Source organism: Pongo abelii, chromosome 14, assembly GCF_028885655.2.
Source record: "Pongo abelii isolate AG06213 chromosome 14, NHGRI_mPonAbe1-v2.0_pri, whole genome shotgun sequence".
Lineage (NCBI taxonomy): Eukaryota > Metazoa > Chordata > Mammalia > Primates > Hominidae > Pongo > Pongo abelii.
Window position 1 is genome coordinate 23,386,530 of NC_071999.2, and position 14,622 is coordinate 23,401,151.

The following is a 14,622-nucleotide window of genomic DNA, read 5'->3' on the forward strand; positions in this document are numbered from 1 at the left end:
AAAAAATAAATGGAATGCTTCACGAATTTACGTGTCATCCTTGCATAGGGGCCATGTTAATCTTCTCCATATTTTTCCAATTTTAGTATACGTGCTGCCAAAGCAAGCACACAAACAGACTTTTTTATTTTTTTAATTATTTTTTATTTTTTTATTATTATTATACTTTAAGTTTTAGGGTACATGTGCACAACGTGCAGGTTTGTTACATATATATACATGTGTCATGTTGGTGTGCTGCACCCATTAACTCGTCATTTAGCATTAGGTATATCTCCTAATGCTATCTGTCCCCCCTCCCCCCACCCCACAACAGTCCCCGGTGTATGATGTTCCCCTTTCTGTGTCCATGTGTTCTCATTGTTCAATTCCCACCTATGAGTGAGAACATGCAGTGTTTGGTTTTTTGTCCTTGCAATAGTTTGCTGAGAATGATGGTTTCCAGCTTCATCCATGTCCCTACAAAGGACATGAACTCGTCATTTTTTATGGCTGCAGAGTATTCCATGGTGTATATGTGCCACATTTTCTTAATCCAGTCTATCATTGTTGGACATTTGGGTTGGTTCCAAGTCTTTGCTATTGTGAATAGTGCCACAATAAACATACGTGTGCATGTGTCTTTATAGCAGCATGATTTATAATCCTTTGGGTATATACCCAGTAATGGGATGGCTGGGTCAAATGGTATTTCTAGTTCTAGATCCCTGAGGAATCACCACACCGACTTCCACAATGGTTGAACTAGTTTACAGTCCCACCAACAGTGTAAAAGTGTTCCTATTTCTCCACATCCTCTCCAGCACCTGTTGTTTCCTGACTTTTTAACGATCGCCATTCTAACTGGTGTGAGATGGTATCTCATTGTGGTTTTGATTTGCATTCCTCTGATGGCCAGTGATGATGAGCATTTTTTCATGTGTTTTTTGGCTGCATAAATGTCTTCTTCTGAGAAGTGTCTGTTCATATCCTTTGCCCACTTTTTGATGGGGTTGTTTGTTTTTTTCTTGTAAATTTGTTTGAGTTCATTGTAGATTCTGGATATTAGCCCTTTGTCAGATGAGTAGGTTGCAAAAATTTTCTCACATTCTGTAGGTTGCCTGTTCACTCTGATGGTGGTTTCTTTTGCTGTGCAGAAGCTCTTTAGTTTAATTAGATCCCATTTCTCAATTTTGGCTTTTGCTGCCATTGCTTTTGGTATTTTAGACATGAAGTCCTTGCCCATGCCTATGTCCTGAACGGTACTGCCTAGGTTTTCTTCTAGGGTTTTTATGGTTTTAGGTCTAACATGTAAGTCTTTAATCCATCTTGAATTAATTTTTGTATAAGGTGTAAGGAAGGGATCCAGTTTCAGCTTTCTACATATGGCTAGCCAGTTTTCCCAGCACCATTTATTAAATAGGGAATCCTTTCCCCATTGCTTGTTTTTCTCAGGTTTCTCAAAGATCAGATAGTTGTAGATATGCGGCATTATTTCTGAGGGCTCTGTTCTGTTCCATTGGTCTATATCTCTGTTTTGGTACCAGTACCATGTTGTTTTGGTTACTGTAGCCTTGTAGTAGAGTTTGAAGTCAGGTAGTGTGATGCCTCCAGCTTTGTTCTTTTGGCTTAGGATTGACTTGGCAATGTGGGCTCTTTTTTGGTTCCATATGAACTTTAAAGTAGTTTTTTCCAGTTCTGTGAAGAAAGTCATTGGTAGCTTGATGGGGATGGCATTGAATCTATAAATTACCTTGGGCAGTATGGCCATTTTCACGATATTGATTCTTCCTACCCATGAGCATGGAATGTTCTTCCATTTGTTTGTATTCTCTTTTATTTCATTGAGCAGTGGTTTGTAGTTCTCCTTGAAGAGGTCCTTCACATCCCTTGTAAGTTGGATTCGTAGGTATTTTATTCTCTTTGAAGCAATTGTGAATGGGAGTTCACTCATGATTTGGCTGTCTGTCTGTTACTGGTGTGTAAGAATGCTTGTGATTTTTGCACATTGGTTTTGTATCCTGAGACTTTGCTGAAGTTGCTTATCAGCTTAAGGAGACTTTGGGCTGAGACAATGGGGTTTTCTAGATATACAATCATATCATCTGCAAACAGGGACAATTTGACTTCCTCCTTTCCTAATTGAATGCCCTTTATTTCCTTCTCCTGCTTGATTGCCCTGGCCAGAACTTCCAACACTATGTTGAATAGGAGTGGTGAGAGAGGGCATCCCCACCAGACCTGCCCTAAAAGAGCTCCTGAAGGAAGCACTAAACATGGAAAGGAACAACTGGTACCAGCCACTACAAAAACATGCCAAATTGTAAAGACCATCAAGGCTAGGAAGAAACTGCATCAACTGACGAGCAAAATAACCAGCTAACATCATAATGACAGGATCAAATTCACACATAACAATACTAACCTAAAATGTAAATGGGCTAAATGCTCCAATTAAAAGGCACAGACTGGCAAACTGGATCAAGAGTCAAGACCCATCAGTGTGCTGTATTCAGGAAACCCATCTCACATGAAGAGACACACATAGGCTCAAAATAAAGGGATGGAGGAAGATCTACCAAGCAAATGGAAAACAAAAAAAGGCAGGGGTTGCAATCCTAGTCTCAGATAAAACAGACTTTAAACCAACAAAGATCAAAAGAGACAAAGAAGGCCATTACAAAATGGTAAAGGGATCAATTCGACAAGAAGAACTAACTATCCTAAATATACATGCACCCAATACAGGAGCACCCAGATTCATAAAGCAAGTCCTTAGTGACTACGAAGAGACTTAGACTCCCACACATTAATAACAGGAGACTTTAACACCCCACTGTCAACATTAGACAGATCAATGAGACAGAAAGTTAACAAGGATATCCAGGAATTGAACTCAGCTCTGCACCAGGCAGACCTAATAGACATCTACAGAACTCTCCACCCCAAATCGACAGAATACACATTCTTTTCAGCACCACACCACACCTATTACAAAATTGACAACACAGTTGGAAGTAAAGCACTCCTCAGCAAATGTAAAAGAACAGAAATTGTAACAAACTGTCTCTCAGACCACAGTGCAATCAAACTAGAACTCAGGATTAAGAAACTCACTCAAAACCGCTCAACTACATGGAAACTGAACAACCTGCTCCTGAATGACAAGGCAGAAATAAAGATGTTCTTTGAAACCAACGAGAACAAAGACACAACATACCAGAATCTCTGGGACACATTCAAAGCAGTGTGTAGAGGGAAATTTATAGCACTAAATGCCCACAAGAGAAAGCAGGAAAGATCTGAAATTGACACCCTAACATCACAATTAAAAGAACTAGAGAAGCAAGAGCAAACACATTCAAAAGCTAGCAGAAGGCAAGAAATAACTAAGATCAGAACAGAACTGAAGGAAATAGAGACACAAAAAACCCTTCAAAAAATCAATGAATCCAGGAGCTGGTTTTTTGAAAAGATCAACAAAATTGATAGACTGCTAGCAAGACTAATAAAGAAGAAAAGAGAGAAGAATCAAATAGACACAATAAAATATGACAAAGGGGATATCACCACCGACCCCACAGAAATACAAACTACCATCAGAGAATACTATAAACACCTCTATGCAAATAAACTAGAAAATCTAGAAGAAATGGATAAATTCCTTGACGCACACACCCTCCCAAGACTAAACCAGGAAGAAGTTGAATCTCTCAACAGACCAATAACAGGCTCTGAAATTGATGCAATAATTAATAGCTTACCAACCAAAAAAAGTCCAGGACCAGATGGTTTCACAGCCGAATTCTACCAGAGGTACAAGGAGGAGCTGGTACCATTCCTTCTGAAACTATTCCAATCAATAGAAAAAGAGGGAATCCTCCCTAACTCATTTTATGAGGCCAGCATCATCCTGACACCAAAGCCTGGCAGAGATACAACCAAAAAAGAGAATTTTAGACCAATATCCTTGATGAACATTGATGCAAAAATCCTCAATAAAATACTGGCAAACCGAATCCAGCAACACATCAAAAAGTTTATCCACCATGATCAAGTGGGCTTCATCCCTAAGATGCAAGGCTGGTTCAACATACGAAAATCAATTAACATAATCCAGCATATAAACAGAACCAAAGACAAAAACCACATGATTATCTCAATAGATGCAGAAAAGGCCTTTGACAAAATTCAACAACCCTTCATGCTAAAAACTCTCAATAAATTAGGTACTGATGGGACATATCTCAAAATAATAAGAGCTATCTATGACAAACCCACAGCCAATATCATACTGAATGGACAAAAACTGGAAGCATTCCCTTTGAAAATAAATAGACTTATTTTAACTTCAAAATTAATAACCTCAAGTGGGGACTTTAATAAGGCCACTGGCGATCATATTGTATTTCTCAATCCATCAACTCTCTCACTGTTTTACAAGGCTATTTCTGTAAACCTCAATACCTTCCCCCCTCTTCACTCTCAGCTGATAACCTGGCTTCCTAATTCACTGAGAAAAAAAGAAAGAAAGGTAATAAACAACTTGACCAGCTTCCATTAGATGTCATGTGGTGTGCATGCCTTTTCTCCTGGTATTATGAAGGAACTCTGTGCTCCTACCTAATCCAAGCTTCCACTGTGCTCTCAAACTCTTTTCCCTCTTGTCTTCACAAGGACTGTGTTTTAGAAATTTTTCCTTCTTCCTGCACTGCCAAGTTTTCCTGTCTCATCTACCAATACATATTAAAAGATCCTCTTGATTGCATTTCCACCTCTGACTACTGCTTCATCTCTCTCTTTCTCTTTATGGCAAGCCACTCTGGGATCTATTTTTTGTTTTTCCCATTTTTTCCTAAACCCACTCTAGTCAGGCTTTCGTGTTTACACCAATGCACCAAAACTGTTCTTACAAAGGTCACCAATAACCCTCATATTGACAAATCTAATGGTCAATTCTTAGTCCTCATCTGACTTGATTTCTCAACAGCATTTTTCATAGTTAATTACTCCTTCCTTGAAATGCTTTCTTTACTTAAATTTCACAACACTCTGCTTTCCTGGTTTTCTTCCTACCTTTTAGCTGCTCCATCTCTGGGTTTTCCTTATCTCTTCACCTCCAAGTAATGGAATAACTCACCACTCAGTCCTTTGACTTATCTTTTCTACCTAAACTCATTTTTGAGATCTCATCAAGTATTTTAGCTTTAAATACACATATATATTGAAGATTCTTAAATTTACATCTCTAACGTCTAGGGAGTTTTCAGGAGAGCGAAGACATGAGACTATTTGGAAGTTTTAAAGAATGAGACAGTGGAGAGAAAAAGTGATGGAACTAGAGAAGGGGGTGGAGGAATCAGCCTTAGCAGGGCAAGAGCACTACTTCCAGTTTAAAAGGCCAGGAAGCATGTAGGCAAGTTTTCGGGCAGCAAGGGAGGGATCTGAAGAACTCCCTAGCTTACGGCCTTAATTTGCTCAGTTAAAAATAGGTGAAATAATATTATAAATGTGAAAAAAGGATGTGATAAAAAGTCTGAAAAAAGCAGCAAGAGTTGAGAAGAGCTGACGAAGGAAATAGGAGAAAGCTAATTCATGTGTAAAATGATTTGAAAACTCTAGGTGAAGGTGAAGACTATCAAAATTAGTGGCTCCGATCTGCACAATCACATGATTTTCTCTCAAAGTTGACAGCAGGCTAAGTCTGACAAGAACAACAAAGGGGAAAGATATTTGCAAGTAGTTATTAAACAGTGACAAAATGACAAACCTGAAGCTACAGGGGAGGAAAAATATCCAGGAGGAGCAGAGGGCTTGGGAATAATGGGATAGTTGAGACTAGAAGCTTTCATTAAATCTGAGAATAGGTGCATTGGGTATTAGAAAGTAGGCAGGGTGGGGACAACAGTAACTTCTTGCCAGAGAATGGGATTCTACAACTTGAGATTTTAAAACTGGAGCAATTCCAGGTAATGGACATGGGAAGTGAATAAGAATGAAGGTCACTGGAAATGAAAACTAAAGAACTATAAGGCTAAAGAAATTCATTAGAAAAGAATGTAAAGAAGGGAAAGGTATTCTGGCTAGATAAGCTAGGTCTCAAAGCAGCACATTTGATGGTTTTTAGAGCGCACAATGGAGGAATGCGGATGACACTGATTTCCCTCAAGCCTACCATGGAACCAGGAAGAATGAGTATCTACTTGAAAGGAGCATGGGGAGATGGTTTACAGAAGCCTCATTAACTACTATTAATAAACTGTATTTTTGCAAAAAATCCAAAAAGATAAATACCAGGTAAAAATGAGTTTAGGATCTAATCTTAGACTGTTTTGTATCTTTCTGTTTATTCATGGAGATCATGGGTCAGTGGGTTGGCCCTGTTTTTCCTTATTTTGCTGTTCATAATGATCTGTAGGAATGCAACCAAGATTATTATTCTTCTTATCCACGATGAAAAATGAAGATGAAGTACATCATATGCATAAAGGATGTATTATTTGGCCTGCAAAATTACTGAATTCTTGATTTAGCTAAATGCCTTCTGATAGTTTAATTGCATTCCAATGAATAATAAAAGTGGAAACATTATAATCTTTAATCATGGTTTATTTTAGTTCTTTGAATATATTTACAATGGCTATTCTGAAGTCTTTTTCTGGTATATCTGATATCTGGTTGCAATCACAAGCAGTTTCTGTTACTGCTTTTGTCCAGTAGGGTCATATATTCCTGTTTCTTTGCATATTTCATAATATTTTGTTATAAAAACTCACATTTCAGATAATATACTGTAGCAACTCTGAGTACTATTAACAATTCCCTGCTCCCCCAGGGTTGTTACTACTATCTGCTTATTTGCTATTTGTTTAGTGCCAAGCTGGATTATTTTAATGAAGACTATCGCCCCCAGTGTTAAGCCTCTGACGTTGCTCCTCAGGGAGGCAGTTTTGGGTATGCCTTCAGTCACCCTGGGATGAGAGTAATTTGGGCAGCACTCTAGTTTTCTTTTTCTTGACCATACCAAGATGTTAAGCTCCACTAATGTGGGGTCCTTTGAAGGAATAATTTCCATTGTCAGTGTTTAATATTTGTAATGACCCAAGGAGGGCTCCTTAACAGCTGTCTCTTTCCCTAGTTCTCTTCCGCAAAGCAGCCAGCCTACAGTTTAGCCTGTTATCTTAATTGAATTTGTCAATGTCCTCCCAATTACCTTTCACCACAACCTCCACCTGTTTTTGAGTGTGGATCTTACGCTTGAACTTCTCCATTTTCTGTTGATGATGAAGTCAGTTTCTTTGGGAAGAGATAAGGAGCTATTTGTTTTACCTGTTGTCCACACCCTCCACTTCTCACCCCACAAAATCTGTGGGCTGGGGCTCTGGGGTTGGGAGTGGGACCAATGGTGTAACTTCAAGTCTTCTTGACTTGTCTCTCTCAGTGTGGAACCTGTCTTACAAGTTGAGACAAGAGCAATCAGGGTCCCAGTATTCTTAGTGGCACAAGGCCCAAGGTGAAGCCTCCATTTCACAGGTGAGGGCTGGCAGGGAGAAGGGAGATCCCACTTCTCAGCTGCACTCCCAGAACTAGCCTTAGCAACAAGTAGCTGGGGGCAAGATGAGAAATGCTGATATCTGGTTTCTCTGGGAAGAAAGCCCTCTGAATGGGTACTGAGGGGAAACGAAACTCTCTGTTCTTGGCTGCACCAGTTTGGAATAAGTTTCCGTTCAACAAACTGCGACAGGGTAGGGAGGGAGTTCTTAGTTCAAGCATCCCAGACTCTTAGTTTTCTTATCCACTCTTAGTAGATTTTCTTAAACAGATGTTTTTTAACGTGCTATATGACTCCAAGACCACTTCCAGAAACTTTAAAGGAAGGTCTTAAAATTTTTTACCACTTTCAGTGGGAAGTGGGCCAGTGGAGTTACTCATGCTGCCATGATGAAAGTCGACTGTCTAAGTTTGTTCACTTTTACTCAGTAAAATTCCATTGTGTGAATACACTGTAGCACAGTTTATTTATCCAGTCTGTTATTAATGGACAGTTGTTTCCAGCTTTTTTTGCTAATATAACACTGCTACTATAAGCATTCTTATACATATATCCCACTGCACAGGGGTAAATATTCCTGTTGCATATAGAGTGTATATATAGGAATGGGATTTGTATGTCAAAAGTTATGCTAATGTTTAATTTTATAAAACAGTTCTAAGTTGTTTTCCAAAGTAGCAGTTTTTTTCTTTTCTTTTCTTTTTTTTTTTTTTTTTGAGACAGAGTCTTGCTCTGTTGCCCAGGCTGAAATGCAGTGGTGAGATCTGGGCTCATGGCAACCTCCACCTCTTCGGTTCAAGCGATTCTCCTGCTTCAGCCTCCTGAGTAGCTGGGACTACAGATGCACACCACCATGCCTGGCTAATTCTTGTATTTTTAGTAGAGACAGTGTTTCTCCATGTTGGCCAGGCTGGTCTTGACTCCTGACCTCAGGTGATCTGCCTGCCTTGGCCTCCCAAGGTGCTGGGATTACAGGGGTGAGCCACCGTGCCAAGCCCAAAGTAGTAGTTTCAATTGGCATGTCCAACTAACAGTGTATAAAAATCTTTGCTGATCTACATTCTCTTCAACTTTTGTCTTTAACAAACTTAATTGTTGCTAATCTAATATATATAAAATTATATCTTATTGTAGTCACTAATAAGGGTAAACATATTTATGTTCATTTTTTTGCATACATTTCCTCTTCTGTGAATGCCTATTTACTACTTCTGTCCCTTTTTTAAAAAAATTGTCTTTTTCTTATTGATTTGTAGTTTTCTACATATACTAAGTAGTGTCTTAAATTTTGGAAGTTTTTGGCTTACCTTTTCAATTTCTCTAAGACAACTTTTGATCAATAGAAGTTCTAATTTTAATATGGCTGAATTTTATCAATCTTTTATGTTAGTGCTTTTTGTTGCTTATTTAAGGAAGATTTCTCTAACCTAAGGAGACAGATTTTAAAATTATCTTTGAAAAATGTTCGCTTGTTTTCCATATGCATATCCAACTGCAAAGTACCATTCGTTGAACAGTCCCTCTTTTTCCACTGATTTATAATGCCACCTCTCTCACATATAAAAGTTCCCTTGTGTTTCTGGGCTCTTTATTCTGTTCCACTGGTCAGTTTGTCTATCCCTATGCCAATGCCATTTGATCTTAATTACTGAGGTTTTATAATAAAGCTCATTATTTGATAGAGTAACTTCTCCATTTTTTTCCTTCTTTCAGAGTGTCTTTGCCAGTTCAGGCCCCTTGTTTTTCCATATAAATTTTCAAATCAGCTTGTCAAAAAGCACAAACACACACACACGTGTGCATACATGTGTGAGCACACATTTACCTACTCCATTGGGATTATTGCAATTACACTGAATTTATAGATTAGGGGTTACAAACTAGGCCAACAGGCCCAATTATGCTTGTAGAAATGTCTAGGTAGCAGAATGTTCTGTAAAAATTTTCAATTTGAGTGCCTGTAACAACATCTAGACTCTAGTTAGCTATATAGCTTGTCCCACCGACTATATTATATTGACTCGATTCAAAACTATTCTTTTTCTGACTGGTCCTATAAGGTTTTAAATTTTCTACTTGGCCATCTAAACCATTCTTGCCTAGAATTCTCTTCTAGGGACCAAATACTCTTCTGAAGATGCCAGCTTCACTTTCATTGGTTGAAAATATTTTAAAATTTCTTTTGAGATTCCTTATTTGACCCATGTGTTATTTAAAAGTGTGTCATTTAATCTCCAAATATTTTGAGATGTTTCAGCTATCTTTTTGTTACTGATTTCTAGTTTAAGTCTACTGTGGTCTAAGACCATACTTTGTATGATTTCTATTCTTGTAAATTTTTTTAAACTGTGTTTTATGATCCCAAATCTGGTCTATCTTGGTGAGTGGTTCCAGGTTAGCTTCAGAATGTATATTCTGCTATTGTTAGATGAAATATCCTATAAGTGGCAATTAGATCCAGTTACTTCGTGGTGCTGTTTTATTCAGGTATATCCTTATTGGTTTTCTGTCTGCTGAATCTGTCAATCAATGACAGAAGGCTCTTGAAATCTCCAAGTATAATAGTTTCCAAGAACACATCTGTTTCTCCTTGCAGTTCTATCAGTTTTTGCCTCATGTGCTTTGATGCCCTGTTGTTAGGTATACATACATTATAGATAGTTATGTCTTCTGGAGTACTCACCCATTAAAAAAAAATCATTATGCAATGCCTCTTTTTATTCCTGATAATTTCCCTCATTCTGAAATTTGGTTTATCTGAAACCAGTATAGCTACTCCAGCCTTCTTTTGATTAGTGTTAGCAATTACTCTATCTGTATCTTTACATTTAAAGTGGGTTTCTTATAAACCACATGCATAAAATACATATCTACAGTGACTGTTGATATATCTGGATTGATATCTGCCATATCTAACTATTGCACTTGAGTTTTGTTTCATTTTTTTGTCTTCCACTCTTTTTTTGCCTTCTCTGGTTTTAGCTGAGTATTTTATATAACTTGTTTTTCCTCTCCTCTCTTAGAATGTCAATTCTATTTATTAAAAATTTTTTTTTAGTAGTTGTCCTAAAGTTTGCAATATATATTTGCAACTAATCTAAGTCCACTTTCAAATAACACTATACCACTTCACGGGTGGTACAAGTATCTTATAAGTATTCCCAATTCCTCCCTCCTGTCCCTTATACCATTGCTGTTATACATTTCACTTATCCATACAATTTGATCATCCAATATTGTGTTGCTATTATTTTGATTAAACTGTTATCTGTTTTATCAATTTTTAAAAATGTGATTTTATATTCATGTATTCCTTTTCTATCTTAACTGTCTTCCTTACTTCATGCCAAGTTCCTGATATATCATTTTCCTTCTTTCTGAAGAACGTCTTTGAACATTTCTCGTAAGTCAGATCTACTAGTGACAAATTCTCTCAAATTTGGTTTGTCTGAGAATGTATTTCTTTTTCACTTTTGAAGGATAATTTTCACTGGATATAGAATTCTACATTGGTAAATTTTTCTTTCAAAATTTTATCCACCCTCTTCTTGCTTAAAAAGAAATATATAATTCTTACCATTGTTTTTCTACAGATAAGGTGTTTTTTCTTCTTTGGCTTCTTTCAAGATTTTTTTCTCTTTCTTTTGTTCTCTAAAATTTTTCTGACCGGGCATGGTGGCTCACACCTGTAATCCCAGCACTTTGGGAGGCCAAGGTGGGCGGATCACGAGGTCAGGAGATCGAGACCATCCTGGCTAACACGGTGAAACCCCTTTTCTACTAAAAATACAAAAAATTAGTCGGGTGTGGTGGCAGGCGCCTGTAGTCCCAGCTACTCGGGAGGCTGAGGCAGGAGAATGGCATGAACCCGGGAGGTGGAGCTTACAGTGAGCCAAGATCATGCCACTGCACTCCAGCCTGGGCTACAGAGTGAGACTTTGTCTTAAAAAAAAAAAAAAAAAAAAAAAAAAATTCTGCAGTTTGAATATGATATACCTAGGCATTTATTGGTATTTATTCTGCTTGGTGTTTTTGTGAACTTCTTGAATCTATGGCTTGACATTTGTTAATAATTTTGGAAAATTCTCAGTCATTATTATTTCAAATATTTCTTTTCCTCTTTCTTTTTTTCTTGGTGTTCCTGTTACTTATATGTTACACCTTTTGTAACTGACTCACAGTTTTTGAATATTCTGTTTTTCTCAGTCTTTTTGTTCCTCTTTGCTTTTCAAGTCGGGAAGTTTCTATTGACATATCTTCAAGCTCACTGATTCTTTTCTCAGCCAGGTCTGTTACACTGATGGGCCCAACAAATGCATTTTTTTTTTTTTTTTTTTTTTTTTGAGTCAGGGTCTTGCTCTGTCACCCAGGCTGGAGTGCAGCGCTGCAATCATAGTTCACTGTAGTCTCAAACTCCTGGGCTCAAGTGATCCTCAGCCTCTGAAGTAGCTAGGACTACAGGTGTGTACCATCACACCTGGCTAATTTCAAAGGCATTCTTCATTTCTGTTATACTATTTTTGATTTTGAGCATTTCCTTTTGGTTTGTTCTAAGAATTTCTCTGCCTCTGCTTACATTACTTTAAATGCTGTGTACTTTTTCCATTGGAGCCCTTAGCATATTAATGTTATTTTAAATTCCTGGTCTGATAATTCCAAATATCTGCTATATATAAATCTGATACTGATATTTGCTTTGTCTTTTCAGATTGTGCTTCTTTTTAGCATGCCTTGTGACTTTTTTGTTCTAAGTCAGGCATGATGTATTTGGTAAAAGTTACTGAGGTAGACTGGCCTTTTATGTTTATCTGGGTAGGAATCGGTTGTGTTTACTGTTTGCTGTAGTTGTAGGTGACAGAGGCTAAAATTTCCTCTGTTGCCTTTTTTTTTCTCCCCTGTTGTCTTTTCTCTCCTTAAATAAAATCTAAGAGGTAAGTTCTTTCAGTACTGCCTTATTATTGTACAAGGGCCTGCTCTATCAATGTGGTGGTGAGGTGAAAAGGGAGGTAGGTATTGTACAGTCCTATGAACAGCTGTCAGTCTTTTAGTCAGACTGTGTGACTGTAAAGGGATGTGCCCTTCAAAAGCGGTTCTCAGTTTTTTTGTTTTTCCACTCCCTTTGGTGAGACAAGAAGGCCAGAGGGTGCTAGATTTGGGAATTTCCATCCCCCTAGGTTGGCTGGACTCCAGTAAAAAAGTTTCCTTTCTGTATAGGCCTTTGTTAAGGAGAATGAAATGCTCTGGGAGTATCTAAAAATGGCTACTTTTCCCTCCCAATGAGGGAGAGGGGAGAGCATTTTTCTTAGATCTTCACTGTGAGAACCTGGCAGAGTTCCGCAAGGTAAAACTCACAAAAGCGTATGGGCTTCTCCGTGGCTGGTTCTTCAGAAGTTGTTGTCTCTCAAGCTAGTTCACACTCAGATTCCAGCAATTAATTACCCTTTAAATATTCCTACCTGAAGCTGGCTCCAGTGGTGGGTTCTTAGTGGTTTCTGTTGGCAGTAAGCTGACTCTATGGATGTGCTTGCCTTCAGTTTCCAGCTCAAGTGTGACCTCAATTCTCTGATGAATCTAACAGGAATTCACAATGTCCAAGTGCTTTACATGTCAGAGGCTAAACTACTTTTTAAGAGAGATCTTTTTGCATATCTTTGATTACTTATATTATGAACTTACTGTATTAATGTGGGTAAATATCTTTAAGGTTTCTAATATACACAAACTTCCCCGCAAAAAAGCTGTAATAAAATAACCTAGGCCAGGAGGTTGAGACCAGCCTGGCCAACATGGTGAAACTCCGTCTCTACTAAAAATACAAGGCCGGGCGCGGTGGCTCATGCCTGTAATCCCAGCACTTTGGGAGGCCAGGGAGGGCGGATCACGAGATCAGGAGATTGAGACCATCCTGGCAAACACAGTGAAACACTGTCTCTATTAAAAAGTACAAAAAATTAGCTGGGCATGGTGGCACGTGCCTGTAATCCCAGATACTTGGGAGGCTGAGGCAGGAGAATCGCTTGAACCCCAGAAGTAGAGGTTGCAGTGAGCCAAGATCGCGCCACTGCACTCCAGCCTGGGCGACAGAGCAAGACTCTGTCTCAAAAAACAAACAAACAAACAAACAAAAACAAAAATTAGCCAGGCATGGTGTTGGGCACCTGTAATCCCAGCTACTCGGGAGGCTGAGGCAGGAAAATTGCTTGAACCCGGGAGGCGGAGGTTGCAGTGAGCTGAGATCGTGCCATTGCACTCCAGCCTGGGAGACAGAGCGAGACTCTGTCTCAAACAAACAAACAAAACCCTAAACGTATTTTTACCACCTTATATTTCTGCTCACAAACCTTCAACGCCATTCATCCCTGCCAAATACCATTCATCTGGTGGTTGGAGAGGGCCACTGAAGTCTTCTGGATAATTCAGACCTTATCTGTTTTTCAATTTCATCCCTCACTACTGCTTAAAGTAATCCTTTTGTTCCAGTGATTACTGAATTTATTGTCCCTAGAATACACCACGATCACTCATTTTGTTTTTGTTCGTCATCCCTCAATGTTTATAATGCTGTCCCATGTTCTCTCAGCCTTTTTGAATTCAATCTAAACTACTCTGACTGCTCACCTTGCTCTCACCCATTTCAGCTGCTGCATATTTATAAAGAGTATTCCAGTACACTTAGGAAGGCGTCAGAAAGCCAACAAGTTTTCACAGACTACTTCTTCAATATGGGCACAGAGGATGGGGTCAAATCCACTCTATGCAAAGTAAGGACTAATTTAGATAATAAAACTAAGAATTTCTGAAATCTGAAACAAATGCAAGTTGGCTGCTTATTAAATAAAATCATGTAATTATAGTTTTTCAACTTCTTGTTTCTCATTTTTTTCAGGATTTTCTACCTGTGACATCATGACTGCATTAAGCAGCTCTCCTAACTTCTCAAATCTAGTTTCATTTTTTTTTTTTGGCCCAATTTATAACATGGACAAAGTAATTACTAATGACATATTTAGTAGCAATTAAAACAAACTATTTTTCATGTCTCTTTAGAGAAACATATATACAAAACAACAATTTCTAAGATAAATATAAAA

General features: G+C 38.2%; 1 protein-coding gene and 1 non-coding gene across 2 annotated transcripts in view; both read right to left on the minus strand.

The window, feature by feature from the left end:
* Window positions 1-14,622, minus strand: part of MICU2 (mitochondrial calcium uptake 2) — a 112,752-nt gene that overhangs the window by 58,888 nt on the left and 39,242 nt on the right. The window lies entirely within an intron of this gene.
* LOC112128694 (U6 spliceosomal RNA) lies at window positions 4-110 on the minus strand. The gene has a single exon (XR_002911171.1). It is a non-coding gene; the product is annotated as a U6 spliceosomal RNA (small nuclear RNA).